Source organism: Pipistrellus kuhlii, unplaced genomic scaffold (assembly GCF_014108245.1).
Source record: "Pipistrellus kuhlii isolate mPipKuh1 unplaced genomic scaffold, mPipKuh1.p scaffold_m20_p_2, whole genome shotgun sequence".
Classification (NCBI taxonomy): domain Eukaryota; kingdom Metazoa; phylum Chordata; class Mammalia; order Chiroptera; family Vespertilionidae; genus Pipistrellus; species Pipistrellus kuhlii.
This window is the reverse complement of record NW_023425515.1, coordinates 186,745,615-186,763,872: the sequence shown is the minus strand read 5'-3', so window position 1 is coordinate 186,763,872 and position 18,258 is coordinate 186,745,615. Positions and strand designations below refer to the sequence as shown.

Here is an 18,258-nt window from a genome sequence, read left to right as displayed (position 1 = left end):
GGACAAGCTGGGTCTTTAGTAATCACCAGGTGGACAGGCTGAGTGGAGGGGCCTGGGCCTCTAGTAACTACCCCAGGTGGGTGGGCCTGGGTCTCTAGTAACCACCCAGGTGGACAAGCTGGGTATCTAGTAACTACTCCAGGTCGACAGGCTGGGTCTCTAGTAACTACCCATGTGGACAGGCTGGGTCTCTACTGACCATCCAGGTGGACAGGCCTGATCTCTGATAACTGTCTTGGCTGAGCAGAGGGAAACTCTTCCTTTTAAAACAAGATGAAATTTAGAGTTTGGGGGAGGGGCTTGGGTGTGTGGAGAGGGAAGACTCCTTTGGAGGAAATGGCCTTTTTTAAAACAAAACAAAACACAAAACCTCACAACTGCCTGGCAAGCCCAGCGCCTCTTGTTGGGCCAATGGGGCTCAGAGGCGGCCACGCGCCCCTCCTGGAAGGGCGTGAGCGTGTGCGTGTATGAGAGCGTGTGGGCTGGTGTGTGAATATATATAAATACGTATATATGGTGTATATTATCTGTGTATAAATAAAGTCTGTACATATTGGAGCTCTGGGAGATGCTGGAATAAAAGGCCAGAATAACATCGGTGCTTCGATTGGAGGGTTTTTCTTTTTGAGATGGGACACGGGGCGAGACCGAGAGCAGCTGCCTCTGGGTGGGGAGTGGGGAAGCCGGAGTGACCGTCCTCGGCAGGAGTGGCCGAGGCCCCGCACCGGAAGACCTGCCACAGGAGCAGCCCCAGGACTGCGCCGTTCCCTGTGGTGGCCATTGGTCACCGATGGCTACTTAATTTTTCAAATTAATTACAACTAACTTAAATGACAAATTCTCATCCCATTAGCTTGCAGAGCCCCACAGGTGAGTGCCGGCTGTCGGACAACAGGAGGTGGACAGGGCTGGGTCTCGAGTATCCTTTTCCACTTTCTGGAAAATTCCCTTCTGCTCGAGAAGGGCCTCTTGGAAGCTTCTTTACTGAAAATCTATAATAATAAAAGGACAATAAGCTAATTAAACCGGACATCCTTCTGGACAAAGTCGCAGTGGGCACGGGGAGGAGGGGGGCTGAGGCAGAGGCGGCAGAGGCCCCTGGCCGCGGTGGTGGCGGGCAGGGGCCCAGGCCAAGGCCCTTGCACAGATTTCATGCATTGGGCCCCAGTTCTGGAGGGTACGGAGGCAGGCCGCCTTGGCTCTGCCAACCTGGGAAGGAAGGAAGCTGGGGCTTCACCACATGGAAGGTTGGGTCTGGGTTGTTGCTATGGGCAACAGAGCAAGGCAAGGATGGGGCTGAGGCCCCTGAGTCTGAGGGAAGATGGGATGAGTGCTGGTGGAAGAGTATGTGGTAAGTGCTGCTGGTGGGAGCAGAGCACGGGCCGTGGGGGAATTGGCAGGTGGGGCTGCTCGGGGTCCTGGATTCCTTCTGGCTCCATCTCCATCCTTATATTCCTAGAGCTGCCTGCACGAAAAAATCCAAACCCAAACCCAAACCCACTGCCCAAAAGGGAAGTGTTTCCTCCACTTTCCCACCCTACCATCTCTGTCCTCTGTCCGAGAGTCTGTCCACCCACCTGCCCATCTGTTCTCTCTTCCACACTCACCAAGAGCGCCCCCCGCCCCCCAGGACAAGGGGGAAGGAGAGCAGGGCCCCGTGGACATGGGAGGCACACCTCCCACCTGGACCCTCCGAGAAGCTCGAAGCTCAGGGAAGTCAGCAAGAGGAGCCGGCGCGGAGAGGATGTTTCCCTGGGTCCTAACCACCTGGTGGGGCCGCGCTCCCGGGAGGAGCCAGTCTCACATCCACATCTTTTAAAAACCCCTGGAGCTTCTGCTAGATTCAGGCACCGTATTGGCTGCTGGGGGTCATGGAAGTGAGCAGGGCAGTGGCATCCTTGCCCCTAGGAAGTGCATGTTAGAGGGCAGGGCAGGCAGAAGTGCCAGCAGGTGTAGGCTTGGGGGCGGGGAGGGTGTGCCGAGAAAGGGGGAGGGCCTCTGGCAGGGGGCGGCCTATGGAAGATGGGGCGTGTAGCCTGTCTGGTGGGCTCCATTGCCAGAAGGCAAGCAGGGGCTGGGGGAGCTGTATATGCAGGAATCATGACCGTGGGCACTGCTGACCAATGACATTCCGTTCCCGCTGAACCCATCTTCTCCGAGCCTCAGTTTCCCAATTCGTATGAAAGGGCGACTCACTACTGTCCTGCCCACCTCTCACGGGAGGGGAGGGTCCTATCTAAGTACAAGTGGGACAAAGGGCATGGTGCTCGGGTCAGTTACCAAGTGCCCTGCAGGGTGGGGCTCCCACGGGTGCCTCTATCCCGTTCGTCAAGACTTTTCCTGGACCCTCCAAGTGACCAGTCCACTTGGGACAATGAGAAAGCCTGAAGCCTAGGATCCCGCAGGCCTGCATTCAAGGACAGCCCCGCCGAAGACCTGCCGCGTGTCTCCCAGCCTCAGTGTCCTCATCCCTAACACGGGACCAAGATACCTTGCAGTGGCCCTGGGCCCGTGGTGACCGGCCCATGGAAAGGGCCTGGAGCAGTCCTCCCAGGGCGGCGTTGTGATCATTCCCGACGTCATGGCAGTCACCTTGCTGTGCGCCGGCGGAGGCAGGCCGCTTCTGCTTAGACGTCTCTCCTTTGGCTCAGGAGCTGGCGTCTGAGAGCTCCGGGGGTCCGTTAGATCCCGAATCTGTGAATCTAATGGGCCCGTGACATCCATCACCAAGACAACGAGGACTTTGCTGCTTTAGTGAAATTATCAGATCGGGCGGCACTCATCTCTGAGTCTCTGACAACAGCAAGGGAGGACGGGGGCGTCAGAAAGGGCTCTGAGACGCACAGTGGTTGTGCCTTGTGCTGCTGGGAGGGGGCGCTGCTTTAGATGCGGATCAGAGTAACCATAACCATGGCACTCAGGCATGCCAGCTCATTTCCCACTCGGCCCCTCCTCACTCTGCAGGCGAGGAACCTGAGGCTCAGGGAGGGTAAGTAAATGCCCCGGGGAAGCATCAGGGCCAGGACTGAGGTCTGTCTGCCACCACAGTCAGACTTTTAGCCACCAGGGGAAGCCCCCTCCAAGAGCAAATCATCCCATTAGATAGCTGAACACCTTTGCTGGCCTGACACTACGCTCAAGTCACTGGGGATACAACATTGTCCCCGTGCTCCTCGAGAGACCCCCAGTCCAGCAAGCAGGCTGGTGGTGCCAAGGAGATGCAACCAAGGCAGGCTTCCTGGAGGCGGTGAGGTGTGGTGCACAAATGAGGACTTTGGAGTGATACAGATTTGGGTTTTAATCGTGGCTCTATCGCCTGTTTCCTGTGTGATAGAGCCTTAGACATGTGATGATCTGTGCCGCCGTGGCCTCCGCTGAATAAATTGTCCATGACGCCTTCCTTGCGGGGTGGCCGTGAGCACCCAGGAGGCGGTAGGTATCTGCTGTTACTATTACTACTACAACCCCTCACCTGGGGCTATTCCTATCAGCGTCATCTCAGTGACTTCTCGAAATTAACCAGAATGTGGAGACTGAGAGGATGCAGTAACCCAGGAGGGGGACGAGGACAGGGTGGGGGGTGGTCTGCAGTTCTCGGGAGGTCTGGTTCTGGAAGGGGCTGGGATTGTGTTCTGGCCCGAGCTGTCTTGGTCTGTTTTTAAGCCCTGAGCTTAGGAGGAGACCCCAGCTGACCCTCCCTGGAGCCAGAACCACGACAGGCTCCTGGGCACAGGCCTCTGGCCCTGGCCGAGGGGAACCAGCCCTCCTGCCACTACATGTTTTATGTGACTCTGTGAAAGCTCGGGGCACACACATAGAAGCCCAGGCACTGCCTGTCGTTCCGTGGGGGTGACCGAGCCTCCGAAGCCGGCGTTCTCGGGGGCATGTGTGTCCATGAGGGGCGTGGCCACATGGGGATGGAGTGTGAGCTTCAGCCACCGGCCAGGGGGATGCCAACAGCACTGACCCCACCGGTTCCCAGAGCCACCCACTGGGAACTTCCCAGTCTGATGGGAGAGGTCCCTGTTCTCAGGAAGCTCCCAGGCTGATGGAGGACTCAACCCCTCTCACCTGATTGGACAGGGAAGCTGCCAGTCTGATGGGGAGACATGGGTCTGCCCCTAAGGACCCTCACTCTGATTGGGGAGACCCAGCCTAACTCAGGCTCCCCTGAGTTTGCTGGGGAAGACGTAGCTTCTGCCTGGGAGGAGACCCTAGCCTGAGGGAGTCCCCTGGGGTGAAAAGGGGGATAAATCCTTTGCTCTTAGGGTGCTCCCCACCTAACACAGGAGATGGGACCCTCAACGTGAAGAGGCTTCATCCTAAGACTCTCGACAGAAACTTTTAAACGATGCAGACCTATTTCCAGCGCCGAACTACTCCCAGCTCCTCATTTACACTTTCCTGGAACCTGCAAATAGCAAGAATGTGTAAATTGAGGAAAATTAATATAATTACCTGAGCTATTTCTTGTCATCTTTCCGTGTCAACAGAAGCCACAAACCTTTCCTGGTGAGAAGCGGCTGGTTGCGGGCTCTGTTCCCGATGAGACAGCTGGCTCCTTCTCTGCGGGGAGCAGATTCCGGCGGGTGCACCCCGAGAGCTCTGGAAGCCGCCCGCCCGCCTGACAGATGGGCTGGGCTGCGTGGTGGAGAGGGCGCCCGGGCCCTGAGTCAGGGGACGTGGCTCGAGCTGTGGCACCAGGGTGTGGGTGAGCCACAGGTCCCTGAGCCTCTAGTCCAAACGCACTGAAGTCTTGCTGGGTCCAGGGACTGTGTTTGGTTAGTGAAGTATGACCCTGACCACCATGAACTGTCACACACCCATCCCCAGAGGAGGTGCCATTATTACCCCACTTTACAGATGAGGAAACCAAGGCTCAGGGAGGTGAAGTCACTTACTCAGTGTCACACAGCACAGAAGACCCTAGGGCTGTGGGTCTCAACACTGCCACCCCATTTCCCCGGACCCGACCCCTCCACTCTGCTGCCCAAGGACCCTGTGTGAGGACATGTGCCAGAACAAACCACAGGATGTTTGCAAACCGTGAGCATCGGTCTTCTCTCCTGGAATGTGGGGATGGTAACAGCATTGGCTGCCTGGGCTATTTTGAGGCTGAAATGAGTTAATTTATATTAAATAGTCGGAGCCGTTCCTGGCCCACAGGGAGCCCTCATTAACTTGATTATCATCACTCGCAGGAGCCCTGCCCGGGGCCTGTGCTTTGGATGCTCCTTGGTAGAGTGTTAAACGCCCAGGCACGCTGCGAAGCCCCGGGCGCCCCCAGAGAGGGAGAGGGCTCCCCCAGCGTGCGGACGCGGTGTTTGTGCAGAACCTCTAGCAGTTCTACTGGCTGAGGACTCACCCACGCCCGTGCCACTCAGCAAGGATTTGGGGAAATAAAGGCAAAGTGCAGGAAACACCATCGTGATGAATAGACGACTCATTGCGAGCTGTTAGTTGGATCCAGAAATAGATGGTGTAAACTTGCAGAAAACAGTGTTTGAGCAAGCAGAGTATGTTTCATTCATTCATTCATTCATTCATTCATTGTTCACTCATTCACCATTCCTTCACTCACGCACTCATTCTTCCATGCATTCATTATTCATTCTCTCACTCATTCCTTCATGCATTCTCTCAGTCCTTCATGCATTCTCTCACTCAGTCCTTCATGCATTCTCTCACTCAGTCCTTCATGCATTCCCTCACTCAGTCCTTCATTCATTCCCTCACTCAGTCCTTCATGCATCCATCTGCTCAGTAAGTGTTACTGCTGGTTGCTGTATGCCAGTTCAGAGCGGGCAGCAGAGCCAGGGCAGCCAAGTACACACTGCCTCTGCATTCCTGGAGCAGAGCCCTCAGCCCCAGGGCAACAGGTTTGAAAATAGAAGCTTCATAAGCCCAACATGTGGGGATGAGAACAATGGCTGGGGGTCTCACAGATATGGGACCTGCTTGGGCTACATGCGGGGAGGGGCCTCGGGACTATCCTTTTCCAGGCCCATCTGGAGGGAAGGGAGACTCACTGTGAAGCTGGACTCTAAACCCAGGGCCTGGGTTCCAGGGATTGGGAGGTGGGGGTGGGGGTGGGGGGCTGCGGCCAGGGAGGCCCGCTCCATTCCAGAAGGTCTGAGTTCTTGTCAGCCTGAATCTAACTCTGACGGACAGACACGATCTTGCCCCCTGTTATTTCTGCTGAACTAGGTGACCAGGCCTTTTCCTTTGGCAAATCCAGGGACATGCATTTTCATGCTGTTTTGCATAAATCAGGAAACTCATTTGCATCTATTTGCATGTTTTGCTGGATGTGAGGTTTGAGAGGCCCAAATTTAATTTGTGTAAAATGAATAAGTGTGTTGATTTCACCCCCTTCTCTGCTGGCCTGACCCCACAGGCAGGGATGAAGGAGCTCAGAGGTGCTGGTGGTCTCCACTGGACGATTAGACCAGGGAAGGACTCTGGGGCCAGCTCTCCCCGGGCTGCTCAGGACCAAGGGGGACGGAGAACCTTTGGGCAACTGGGTGCAGGCGAAACCACAGGGCGGGGTGTCCCCAATGCCTATCATAGACCTCGGAAAAGGCATAGACAGGGGGAGTGGTGTGCATAGTAATGTCCCCCGACCCTGTTCTAGCTAGGCTCTTTATACCTGATAAACCATTTCACTCTGAAGTCTTATGAGGTGGGTTATTAACTCCATTTTAGAGATGAGGAAACTGAGGCACAGGAGCTGAAATGACCCATCCAAGGCCACACGACTGGTCTTTAGAGGCCCTGGACTCAACACATGCCCATTTGGTTCCGGACCTTCCGGCCCCAATTAGAGAGAGGAGAGAGCCAAAGAGAAGGCCCTTCCTCCTTTCCCTGTGTTTTGCTGGACGACCTCTTGAAGAAGGAACCATAGCAGCACCCATGACTGCATTATGGGCTGTTCTCCATGACAACAGATTCACAGCCCCATGGCAGGCCAACCCCAGGGAGGGCTGGAGGGGTGGCTTCCTTGAGGGAAGGAACCTCAGCCCTGGCACACGCCTGATGCTGAGCAGGCTTCTGTGAGTGGACAGCAGGTGGCACAGCCCGCCCTGGGTGAAGATTCTCGGTCACCTCCCCCCATTGGGAACTGGAATCCACTTCCACGCTTTTGAATCAGAACTGGTCTTGAACGAGTTTGACAATGAGTTATGTCGGAAGTGACACTGCCAGTTCTGGGCCTGGTAGCTTCTACTTTCTTGCTTGTGGGAGCTCTGAGTTGGCATGTGAGAAGTCCAGCGACCCTGATGGAGGGAGGGCAGGGCCAGAGGCAGGGCGACAGGGAGGACCTGGGAGAGAGCCCAGCCCTGGGCGCACATGCACCCATTATCTTGGACACTGCTGCCTGGTCAAGTCCCCAGAGGACTCCAGATCCAGATGACGTCACATCCAGCAGAAGAACCACCCAACGGAACCCAGTCAACCCGTAGCATCATGAGAGGTCGCATGAAGGCTGTGTTTCAAGGTGCTCGTTCGGGCGGTTTGTGACATATAACCCCAAGCCTCCTCCTCTCCCAGTAGTAAAAGCGTCCTCTAGGATGTCCCCTCGCCTGCATTCCGGTGGGGGTGCCCATGGTAATAATACCTTGTACCTTCAGTCACAAGAGCGGGTATGGGAGCCAGGCCTGGTCAGGATAACGTTTCACTTCCTGGCAAAAGTGAATCAGTGAACATCGACCTATGAACCAGAAAGTCATGGTTCAATTCCTGGTCAGGGCACAGGCCTAGGGTAGGGCATGCAGGAGACAGTGAATCAATGATTTTCTCTCATCATTGATATTTCTTTCTTTCTTTCTTTCTTTCTTTTTTTTAAAATATATTTTATTGATTTTGTACAGAGAGGAAGGGAGAGAGATAGTTAGAAACATCGATGAGAGAGAGTCATCAATCAGTTGCCTCTTGCACACCCCCTACTGGGGATATGCCCGCAACCAAGGTACATGCCCTTGACTGGAATCGAACCCGTGTCCCTTCAGTCCCCAAGCCGACGCTCTATCCATTGAGCTAAACCGGTTTCGGCTTATCATTGATATTTCTATCTCTCTCTCCCTCTCCCTTCCTCTCTGAAATCAATAAAAATATATTTTAAAAAAAGTGATTAGCCCAGAGATGGGCATGTGACCCAAGATGAACCAATCAGAACCCTTCCCTGGGCTCTCTATATGGATGCTGGGTGAGAGAAGCTGTTTCTTCCAGGTTTGCTGAACTGGGACCTTGTAAACCTAAAAGCTGCCTGTGCTTACATTCTCCACTCTGTCCCACACCCGCTCAGGATGCGGCATTCCCAGCCGCAGTGGCAGAGAAGGGGCTGTGGCAGGGACCGTGACACCTTTGGGTTCTTGGAGTCTCTGGGCCAGCTCTCCCTCTGGACTTCCCAGTGTCATGAGCCAATACATGTTTGGTTTTTCCCCCTTTAAGCTGGTTGACACACATCACACTGACTCCATTTCTTTGTCTTATCAAATTTAGAAATAGCTCTGCTCTTCTGTCTTAGAGGCTCGGTTCTCCCGGGAAAGCTGTCCCAGCTCTGTCTGAGGCCCTGCTGGATACTTTACCCCCTTCCCCGCCTTCACAGGAGGCGGCTCCTGGTCATTTGCAGGGTGGGAGCAGGTCTGAGGCCCAGTGGCGGGGCCACCCCTTCCTCTCTCCTCTCTCTACGTGGCAGCTCAGTTCTGGGCAGAGGGAGGAGGGGACCGGGTGGGGGAGAGAAGGAAAAGCAAGGGAATCCCATTAATTTTTTCTGGCCCTAAATCAATTAAGTGGGAGCCTCTGATGAGTCTGATCTGATTTTTCATTTTCAGGATTACAATTATCAGCCGATATTTCTGGCAGCTCAAGCTTGAAATGGGCCAGCACAGCGGAGGCTGTCAGGAAGGGAAGGGTGCCCGATTACACCAATTACCTAATTGTTTGCTAATGAGACACCCAGTGCATCTCCCGTGTTTACAACAAGGGACAAAAAAGCTTCGCAATGTCATTGTTATTCTCCTTTGCTGATTTTACATCCCAAGGAGAACTTCCGTTTTAAGGACCCTTTACCCCTGGATGCCACTGGAACTCTGCCATTTGTCCTCGGTCCTTCTTCCTGATCTCAGAGGTAACAGAGTGCAGGGGACCCCGGTGTGCCTGGCCCCTGTGGGGGTGACACCATGCAGTTTGCAGGATGCATGGTGAGGAACGTCAGTCATCCCCCAAACCAAAGAGCAGGTGGAATGAATCGGGCTGAAAGGTGTTCTGAGTCAGGCCCAGAGGGCGTGACCTGGCTCAGGTGCCACAAGAGAGCGTGGCCGAGCTGGACCTGAACCCCAAGTCTCCTGATTCCTGATTTAATAGCCTTTCCACGCACCACCTACGGCCAGTGTGAACTCGGGCTGTTTAAGTCTCCTGTGAAGCTGGCTGGCTGGGGAAGCAAATCAGCATCTGAAGAGAAACAGAACTGTGGGAGGTGTCCAGGCCCTGCCTGGTGCAGCCCATTTACCCGCAGGCTCAGGCCTGGACAGCTGCCCTTCCTCCGCACATGGGGAGGTGGGAAGGGCTCAGCTCTTGGGTGGGAAGAGCCAGCGGTGTGACCTTGACCACATCCTGTAACCCTTTGAGGCTCAAAGGGAACAGGAGGCCCAGGATGAGGGAGGGCTCATGGAAATCAGGAGTTAATGGTTTATTCAAAGAACCATTTTCCGAAAGGACACACAAGGTCAGTGTGTGTGTGTGTGTGTGTGTGTGTGTGTGTGTGTGTCTGTGGTGTGTGACTTCCATTGTTTTATGTTAGAACAAAAATAGCTGTTGTTTACTGAGGCCCCATTATATATTCCAGGCATGTGTCCAATACTTTACATGTATTACCTCATTTAAACAGTGCTATGAGGTAAGCCTGCCACACCCATTTTACAGCTGAGAAAACTGAGGCTCTCAGAGATCAGAGGGCTTAACTCCCATGGCACGTGGCAAGGCTAGTACGGAAACCCAGACAATCTCCAAAGGCCTTTATCAATCCTCAGCTAAGGATATTCCCCCTCCTCCCATTGATTTTTAGAGAGAGTGGAAGGGTGGGAGGAAAAACAGAGAAAGAAACATTGATGTGAGAGAGACACATTGAATGGTTGCCTCCCACATGTGCCAGACCAGGGCCAAAGATTAGGCCTGCAAACCAAAGTACGTACGTATGTACGTACGTGCCCCTGACCGGAATCGAACCCTTGACCCTTCAGTTCATGGGCCGATGCTCTAAGCATTTAGAAAAACTGGCCAGGTCTCCAGAGACCTTTAGAAACAAGATGGGTCCCCTGGGTCCTTTAGCCTCTGGAGGGTGAACTGCATGGAGGGGCAGGGAGGGGGGAGGAGGGGCAAGGAGGGCGGGAGAGGGACGGTGTGTCTGAGAGGCCCTGTCCACAGCCCCGTCACCCCTCACCGGATCCTGATTTGTAGAGCCAGGCCTCGGGGCAGCTGCTCTCGAAAACACGGTCAGCTTTGCTCTGCTGAACTTCATTAGCTTTATCAAATTAATTTACGCAAGCCAGTGTGGCCACCTAATTAAGATGTTTCCCAGGGCCCTGTGCTGGCTGCTTAATGAGGCAGGAGCGGCTGGACTCAGGTTCGGAGCGCCCTGGGGTGAGGAGGGGAGGAGTGTCAGAGCGTGACCTGACTGCTCAGGGCCCCGCTCCGCCACGGTCCAGGCTGCGAGTGACCAGCGCCCGCCGCTTCCTCCATCTGCCTGCCCTGGGGCCCGCAGCCAGCCGGCCTTCCTAGGGTAGCGCCTGAGTTTCTGTAGTTAATTTTGTAAGTGACACAGATAAGACTTTCTGTTGTGCCTGATAATGGCTCAGCCCTGCGGCAGAATGCCCTCAATTTGGTTAATGAACTTTTCTTCTTTCTGTAAATGAGATTGTTGAGATGGGAGGGGAGGGGAGGCAAGGAGCCAGCGAGGGGGCTATGGCAGCGTCACGTGAGCTGGGAGCTGTCCACAGGGGAGCGGGGCAGAGCAATGGGGGAGCTGCTCCTTAGGCATGATGGGGGGGTGGGGGGGCAGGGAGCCTCAGGGATGGCATCCTTGTTTCTGGTTTGGGCAACTGGACTGATAGTGGTCAGTCCTGACCATTCATTCATTCATTCATTCATCCAATACACAATCACACACATACTAATACACATATTGCTCACCTACACGTCAAGCCCTAGGTTCTAGTTATTGGGGATAAAACCACAAACAAGCCAAAACCGGTTTGGCTCAGTGGATAGAGCATTGGCCTGTGGATTGAAGGGTCCCGGGTTCGATTCTGGTCAAGGGCATGTGCCTTGGTTGCAGGTATGTCCCCAGTAGGGAGTGTACAGGAGGCAGCTGATCGATGGTTCTCTCTCATCAATGTTTCTGACCCTCTATCCCTCTCCCTTCCTCTCTGTAAAAAATCAATACATTATATTAAAAACAACAACACTCACAAACAAAACAGGTCAATTCCCCGTCCTCTCTGAGCCAACACCCTAGTAAGATTTAGTCTTTAACTCATAAGAGTTTGTCAATTGTCGCCCGCTGCCTCCGTCAGCCTCAGAGGAGAGAGTGTCTGGCCTCACCCCTCGCTGCTTCCACATCCTGAGAAACTCGGCTGCTCCGGACTTTTCCTGGCTCAGCTTGTCAGACCCTCAGGCCCTGCGGGGAGGTGCTTCCCCCTCTTTGCAGTGGAGGGTCAGACTCTGGGAGTCGTTCAGGAGGAAGCAGGAGGGTGGGGCATCTACGCTGCCACCTGTCAGACAGGGCACACTGTGGTCCTCTCTGAGCCTCGGTGTCTTTTTCCACCCCGCGGGTGCCTGAGTCTCTCAGGCCTGGAGAAGCCTTGCAGAGGGGCCAGGACCTGCTCCCACCCTGCAAATGACCAGGAGCCGCCTCCTGTGAAGGTAGGGAAGGGGGTAAAGCAGGGCCTCAGAAGGAGCAGGGACAGCTTTCCTTTCCCGGGAGAACCGAGCCTCTCGGACAGAAGAGCGCAGCTATTTCTAAGGTTGATAAGACAAAGAAATAGAGTCAGTGTGATGTGTGTCAACCAGCTTAAAGGGGGGAAAACCAAACATGTATTGGCTCATGACACTGGGAAGTCCAGAGGGAGAGCTGGCCCAGAGACTCCAAGAACCCAAAGGTGTCACGGTCCCTGCCACAGCCCCTTCTCTGCCATTGCAGCGGGGAATGCCGCCTCCTGAGAGGAATGGGGTGGGAACAGGGTGGGGAATGTGAGCACAGGCAGCTATTGGACCTGGAGCCTGTGCTGTATCCAGCCCGGGAGTATCCCTGAGTCCCCAGTCAGAACCAGAGACCTGGGCAGGCAGGTACCTTCTTCCTTCCTTTTTTAGGTCATAGCTGCTGCCTCTGTGTGCTCCCAGCCTGCCTGGGAGTCGGGGGCTCTCGCTGGCTCTGAATGAGCAGCCTTGATGGGGAGGCAGTGGGCTCACCTACCTGTTCGCCTCCCCAGGACCCAGGGTTCAGCCCCTGAACCCTGACCCGGCGGCTCTGCACCTCAGTGTCTCCCATCTGCCTGAGCCCCCTCCCCACTGACCCTCTGCTCTTCCCAAGCGCCGGCAGGCTGCTCTGGGACCTGTCTTTATCCCTTCCTCCCCTGGAGTGTGTCCCAGCCTCAGGAGGGCCTCTCACCACCATCCGTGCCAACTCTGGGCCTGTGCAGGGAGTGTGGGCCCCGGGGTCAGATCTGGCCTGGTGACCTCAGCCGCCCCTTCGGTGGGGCAGGCCTCAGCTTCCTCACTTGCCCAGAGTGGAGAATGGTGAGGCTCCCCTGGTAGGTGATAAGTTTCTTAGACACAACTGTTCTTTTTAAAAAAAATATATATTTTTTTATTGATTTTTTTTACAGAGAGGCAGGAAGAGGGAGAGAGAGTTAGAAACATCGATGAGAGAGAAACATCAATCATCTGCCTCCTGCACACCTCCCACTGGGGATGTGTCCGCAACCAAAGTACATGCCCTTGATTGGAATCGAACCTGGGTCCTCTTGGTCCCCAGGCCGACACTCTATCCACTGAGCTAAACCGGTTAGGGCTAGACATGGCTGTTCTTATGATGGATTGGCTCATGCCTCGATGAGGGAGTTGCCGGTGTTCTGCAGAGGGTGGATGGGTGAGCCACGTGTCCCAGGAGCTTGCTGACCAAGTTCAAGGAGGCAAAACGCAGCAGGGAATCAGCGACGGAGCGGTAATTCAGATGGTTTCGATAGACGATGGATGAGGCAACACAAACTCCTACTCCCAAGGAGCTCGCTATGCAGCCGGGGAGACAGGTGATAACAAAATGTAACACAACACACTTAATAAATAATAATGACACCTGGTTATGCGCTGGAGACTGCAAAGTGCTTTACATGGATTTTATCTTAATTCTCGCAAAACCCTGAGGACGCAGATACTGTCCTCCTCGGAGAGGTACGGCTCTCAGGGTCCCGCAGCAGAGCCCAGGGGAGAAGCTGTGATTCACAGCAGGCGGTTCAGTCCTGTGCCTCTGTGCTCCACGCTGCGGCCTCCTGAGCGACCTCCATGTGCCACACCAGGCACTGCCCCTGCCACCGTGACCGTCTTCAGTGCTGCAGTTAGGGTTGCAAGTGACAGAAAACCCAACTCAAACAAGTTTAAGTAACAAAGGTAATTCTATTTACATACTGATCAGGAGGTTGGGCCTGCGTCAGGCAAGGATTGATCCAGCTCCAGGCCCTGATTGGCATGGATAGATGCATTTCCCCTTTCTCCACTGCTTGGCTCCCCTGCCTCCATGCAGTACCATTCACAGCAGGCCTGTCCCTTCTGCCTGCAGGTTCCAGCAGCTTCTCCTTCAGGGCCAGGAGCAAAAGGAGGGTCCACTTCCCCCAGTAGCTCCATCTACTAGCCAGTCCCAGAATTTGGCCTGTGGTTGGCCAGGCTTGGGTCATGTGCCCATCCCTGAACCAATCACTGTGGCCAGGGAAATGGAAGACACTGATTGGCCTAAGCCAGGTAAGTCCACCCCTGGTCAAATCACCTGGCCAGGAAACTTAGGGCAGGGAGGGAGGAAGAGGTGAAAGGAGGATGCCAAGGAATCAAACTACAAATAAGATCCTCTACTCCCCTCCTTCTGGAGAGATGTTATTCTCCCCATTTACTGGATGAGGCCAACTGAGGGTGAGTGCAGCCATACGACAGGAAGGTGCTCTCTGATGGGGGTGGAGGTGTTCCCTAGAGGAGAGCCAGCTCACCATTTGGATGTCTCCCATCAAAGAACCTGCACACACACACACACACGCCTAGCAAGGTCCTTGTAATCCCGACTCTTCTGACGTTCCCTAAGCTCAGCGTAGCACCTCGCTCTACGAACCAGAGAATTCAAGTAGAAACTGGGAGACTAATTTTTCCCCCCAATCACAGCGGCAACGCTGGGCAGCTGGGCAGGTCCTGAATTCTGGGGAGTGGCGGCTCTTCATGCGTGGCTGCTGGAGTGGAGATGGGTCTGAGCGGGGAGAGCGCGCCTAGATTGCCCCAAGAGCTGGGAGCAGGCAGGAGCCCCGGCCTCCCAGCACTGTGACTTCCCGGAACCCCTCTTGCATGCTGGGAGTTGGGGACCCTTCAGTGATGACACGGAACGTTGTCACGGCTGTGTTACCTGCAGCAGGGGCGCCTGGGAGCACCGTGACCCCCGTTTTTCACCCGCATTTGTCTTTGGCACACGTCTCATTCTACCAGCGGCAGCCCTTATGGCTGGTCTAGTGTGGCTGTTCGTTCTTGATCTGTTTAGTCGCTGCCTGTGCCCCCACAGGCTCTCCCGCCCCGAGGCTCTGTGTGTGGCAGCACTCTGCCTCTGGAAGCAGGTACCTGGCGAACAGCAAGCACGGGCCCCTCTGCCTGGACCCTGCAGGCGGACAGTCCTCCTGCTCTTATTCTGTGTCGGTGCAGGACACGTGGGGTCCCCCTGCATCTCCGACTGAGGTCCCCACACTTTTATGGAGGTTCCACCACCCTCTAAGTGCCTTCTTGCCCTCTCTGACACCCTTGTGCTTCCCCAGGGCATTCCTTAGCTGGTCTGGGGCAGAGACCCTGCTTTTATATCCTGCTGCATTCTCCTGCGTCTTCTGTCTTACGCCAGAAGTCATGACAACACGGTTGCCTGGATGAGCTGAGGGGTGAGGGTGAGGGTGGGGGCTGGTGTGTGAAGGACTCTGAGGGGAGCCTTGCTTAGAACCCCAAATAAGTACTGATGTTGGGAGCAGAGAGGAGGAGGCTGGGGTGGGGGAAGGAGAGGGGTCACCGGTGATATTTTCAACAATAAAGATCTATCCAGGGGTCCTCAAACTTTTTAAAGTGGGGGCCAGATCACGGTCCCTCAGAGAGCTGGAGGGCTGGACTATATGAACTACTAATTCCTACTGTAACACCTCGGCTGCGCTCACTGCCCAAAAAACCTGGCGGGCCGGATCAGACTCCTCTGCAGGCCGCATGTGGCCCGGGACGTAGTTTGAAGACGCCTGATACGAATAAAAGGGTAATATGCTAATCAGGGCAGACGCCTTCTGGACGTCCATCTGGGTGACCATCCGGACAAAGCCAGGGCTGCTGCGAGGGCCCAGGGAGACCAGTCGGTCCAGCGCTCATCTCTCGTTCTGCAGGAGGGGTGGCTGAGTCCGGCACTGCTGCTCCAGCACCATGGCCCCCGTGGCAGAGCTGGGAGAAGGCGGCGCCGTGCCCCCTTCCGCAGAGGCCGTGCGGGACAGGGCGCTATCCTGCGGTCCCAGTGCTGCACCTTCCGCAGAGGCCGCCACAGAGGCAGCAGTGCCGGCCCGGTCCAGGCTCCACGCCTCCGCAGAGGCTGAATGGGGTGCAGTCTGCTGTGCCTCAACCTCCCCCAGCCCCTCCCCCAGCCGGCCTGGCCCCACTCCATCAGGGATGCAATAGGAGACGTGGTCCCCACCTTTCAATTCTAGACCTGACCGGGCCCTCTGGGGAGCAGCGGCCCTGGGAGCCCAGGACACAGAAGCGGAGTGCTGTGGGGTTCCCTTAAAGGAGGGCGTGCGTGAGGAGGCACGGGGCATGGCCTCTGGGTGATGGGCTCTGGGTTCGCACAAGCTCTCCGGATGGGGGCTGCATACCTCTTAGTCTTAACAACCCCCCCCTCCCTGAATCACATAGCCTTCATCCTGTCTCCCATCCTCCCCATCCTGCCTCCCTGAGACCCCCAGAAGGGTCTTCGGGGTTCATTTCTTCCAGGCTTTCAACAGGCTATGGGAGAACTATAAACCCTCTGTCGAAATGTTGTTGAGATGACTCTCAGCACCTCATGCAGACAAAAGGGGGTCTGGCCTGGTGGCTGCTGGGGGTCAGGGCCAGAGCTCCACTTCCTTTCCCCCCCTTTTCAAAATGTCCTAGAGACCATTCCAGGGAACCCCACGGTGCCAAGGAAAACGTTTGAACACCTCGTCCAGACCCCGGGGAGAAGGAGGCCTGAGGGGCTGCCCTACTTGCTCAAGGTCACGGGGGAGCCAGGGGCAGAGCCAAAGCCCGGCTGCCTGGCACCTGAGGCGTGTGTCCCCTGTGTCCTCCGCACTGCGGGGCCTCCACGGAGCCTGGCAGAGCCGCCCTGTGCCAATGCCACGGAGGGAGACAGGTGCTCCCGATCCCTTATCGCGGCAGCGGGACTGTCACTCCCGGCCTTCCCCGCCCCTGCTCTCCAGCCCGAGATAAGGGGCATTATCTGTCTCCGAGTCCGGAGCGCAGGAGCCGGAGACATAATAAATGATGCTTGCTGAGCAGCACTGTGTTCGGCTGAATCTCCTTGAAGAAAAGACACAGAAATAGCTCAGCGGGCCCCAGTGCCCCAGGTCTGGATCCCCCTGGAGATGTGAGGACCAGGCGATGGGAGCCCTGGCAGATCCCTAAGCTTACGGGGACCCTTCTCAGTGGGAGCCCCGAGGGAGGCCTCCAGCTCCCCATGGAATAAGCTGGGTTCCTGGGAGACGAAGGCCCATGGTCCAGCGGCCTCCATCTGGGTGTGTGAGCTAAGGTCTCTGCTCCTCTCTGGGCCTCAGTTTCCCCATCTGTACCGTAAGCCGTTGGCCTGGATAATCTCTAGTGTCTTAGTAGCCTCTGCCAGCTGAACCCCAAGCTGCCCAGGGCCCCCCTGACGCAGGCAAAGCTTGTGGGCTACCCCTCGTCTGCACACCTGGGACCAAATGCACGCTACAGCCTTCCCTCCACCTCCCTGGCTTCCCCTCCCCCCGCAGCTCCCCCTCCGCCGCCCCCGTTCCTGGAGGCCCAACTCCAAAGGAAATCTGTCCTTTGGCAGCAGAGCTGCTTTGCTCAGCAAACGGGCTTTCATCTTTGTGAGCTGGGCTTCCCAGCGCGTCAGCGGAAACTCCTGGCTGGGGAAGAGAAGGCTCCTCCCTGCAGTGGGGCCTCCCGGGAGCCCGGCCTCTGGTCCCTGGAGCCTCAGGGCTGGAGCGGCAGTCAGTGAGGAGAGCCTGCTGGTGTAGTTCAGTGGTTAAGGGCATAGGCTTTGGAGTCAAACAGACCTGGCCTTGAATTCTGGCTCTGCCACTGACCTTCTGAGTGACCTTGGGCTAGTTGCTTCGTTGTCAGGTGACTCAGTTTCTCTAACTGGATTATGGGGGCTAATAATCGCATCTAATAAAATCACGAGAATGGTTCAAAAAGTAAGTGGTAACCAGGATAAAATATCCAGCCCACTGCCTGGCCCATGACAAAGACTCCATGGTGACACACCGATTGCCTTCACCACCCACATTCTCATTCTCGTACCTGTGTCCTTTGCAGTGACCTTGAACCTATGATCTTGCATGTGCCCATGATCTTGCATGATCTTGCAGAGCCCATCTCCCATCCCTTGTGGGCAGCCCGGCCTTGTGACTCGCTTTGGCCAAGCAGAGATGTGTTGGGAGCGATGCTGGCCAGCTCCATGTGGAGGCTTGTGCATTCCCATGTGTTTGCTCTTGCACCTTGGCCTTGGCCACGAGAGCTTGCCCAGACTGTGCGCTGGAGGACAGGAGACCCAGCCTGAGGAGCCCAGTTGCCTCAGTTAATCAGCAAACAGCTAGCCAATCCCTGGCCACAGGAGCCCAGCTCCAACCAGAGCCACTGGGCTGATCTGAGACTCAGGACCTAAGTAAGTGCTCATCTTTCTAAGCCACTGAGTTTGGGAGGGTTTGCCACATCGCATTGTATCGCACGAGGTCACAGTCCCAGGTGTTTGTACTGCTG

At 55.7% G+C, this 18,258-nt stretch overlaps 1 protein-coding gene across 41 annotated transcripts in view; it reads left to right on the top strand.

The window, feature by feature from the left end:
* ARHGEF10L (Rho guanine nucleotide exchange factor 10 like) overlaps window positions 1-595 on the top strand; it is a 119,854-nt gene extending 119,259 nt beyond the window's left edge. For 12 of the 41 annotated variants that reach the window (XM_045585147.1, XM_045585111.1, XM_045585117.1 and 9 more), the window contains one exon: window positions 30-595. The gene's annotated coding sequence lies outside the window, so the exon portion shown is untranslated. The remainder of the gene's footprint in view (window positions 1-29) is intronic. The other 29 variants (XM_045585134.1, XM_045585133.1, XM_045585128.1 and 26 more) reach the window with 3 other exon arrangements.
* Window positions 596-18,258: the final 17,663 nt, after the last annotated feature.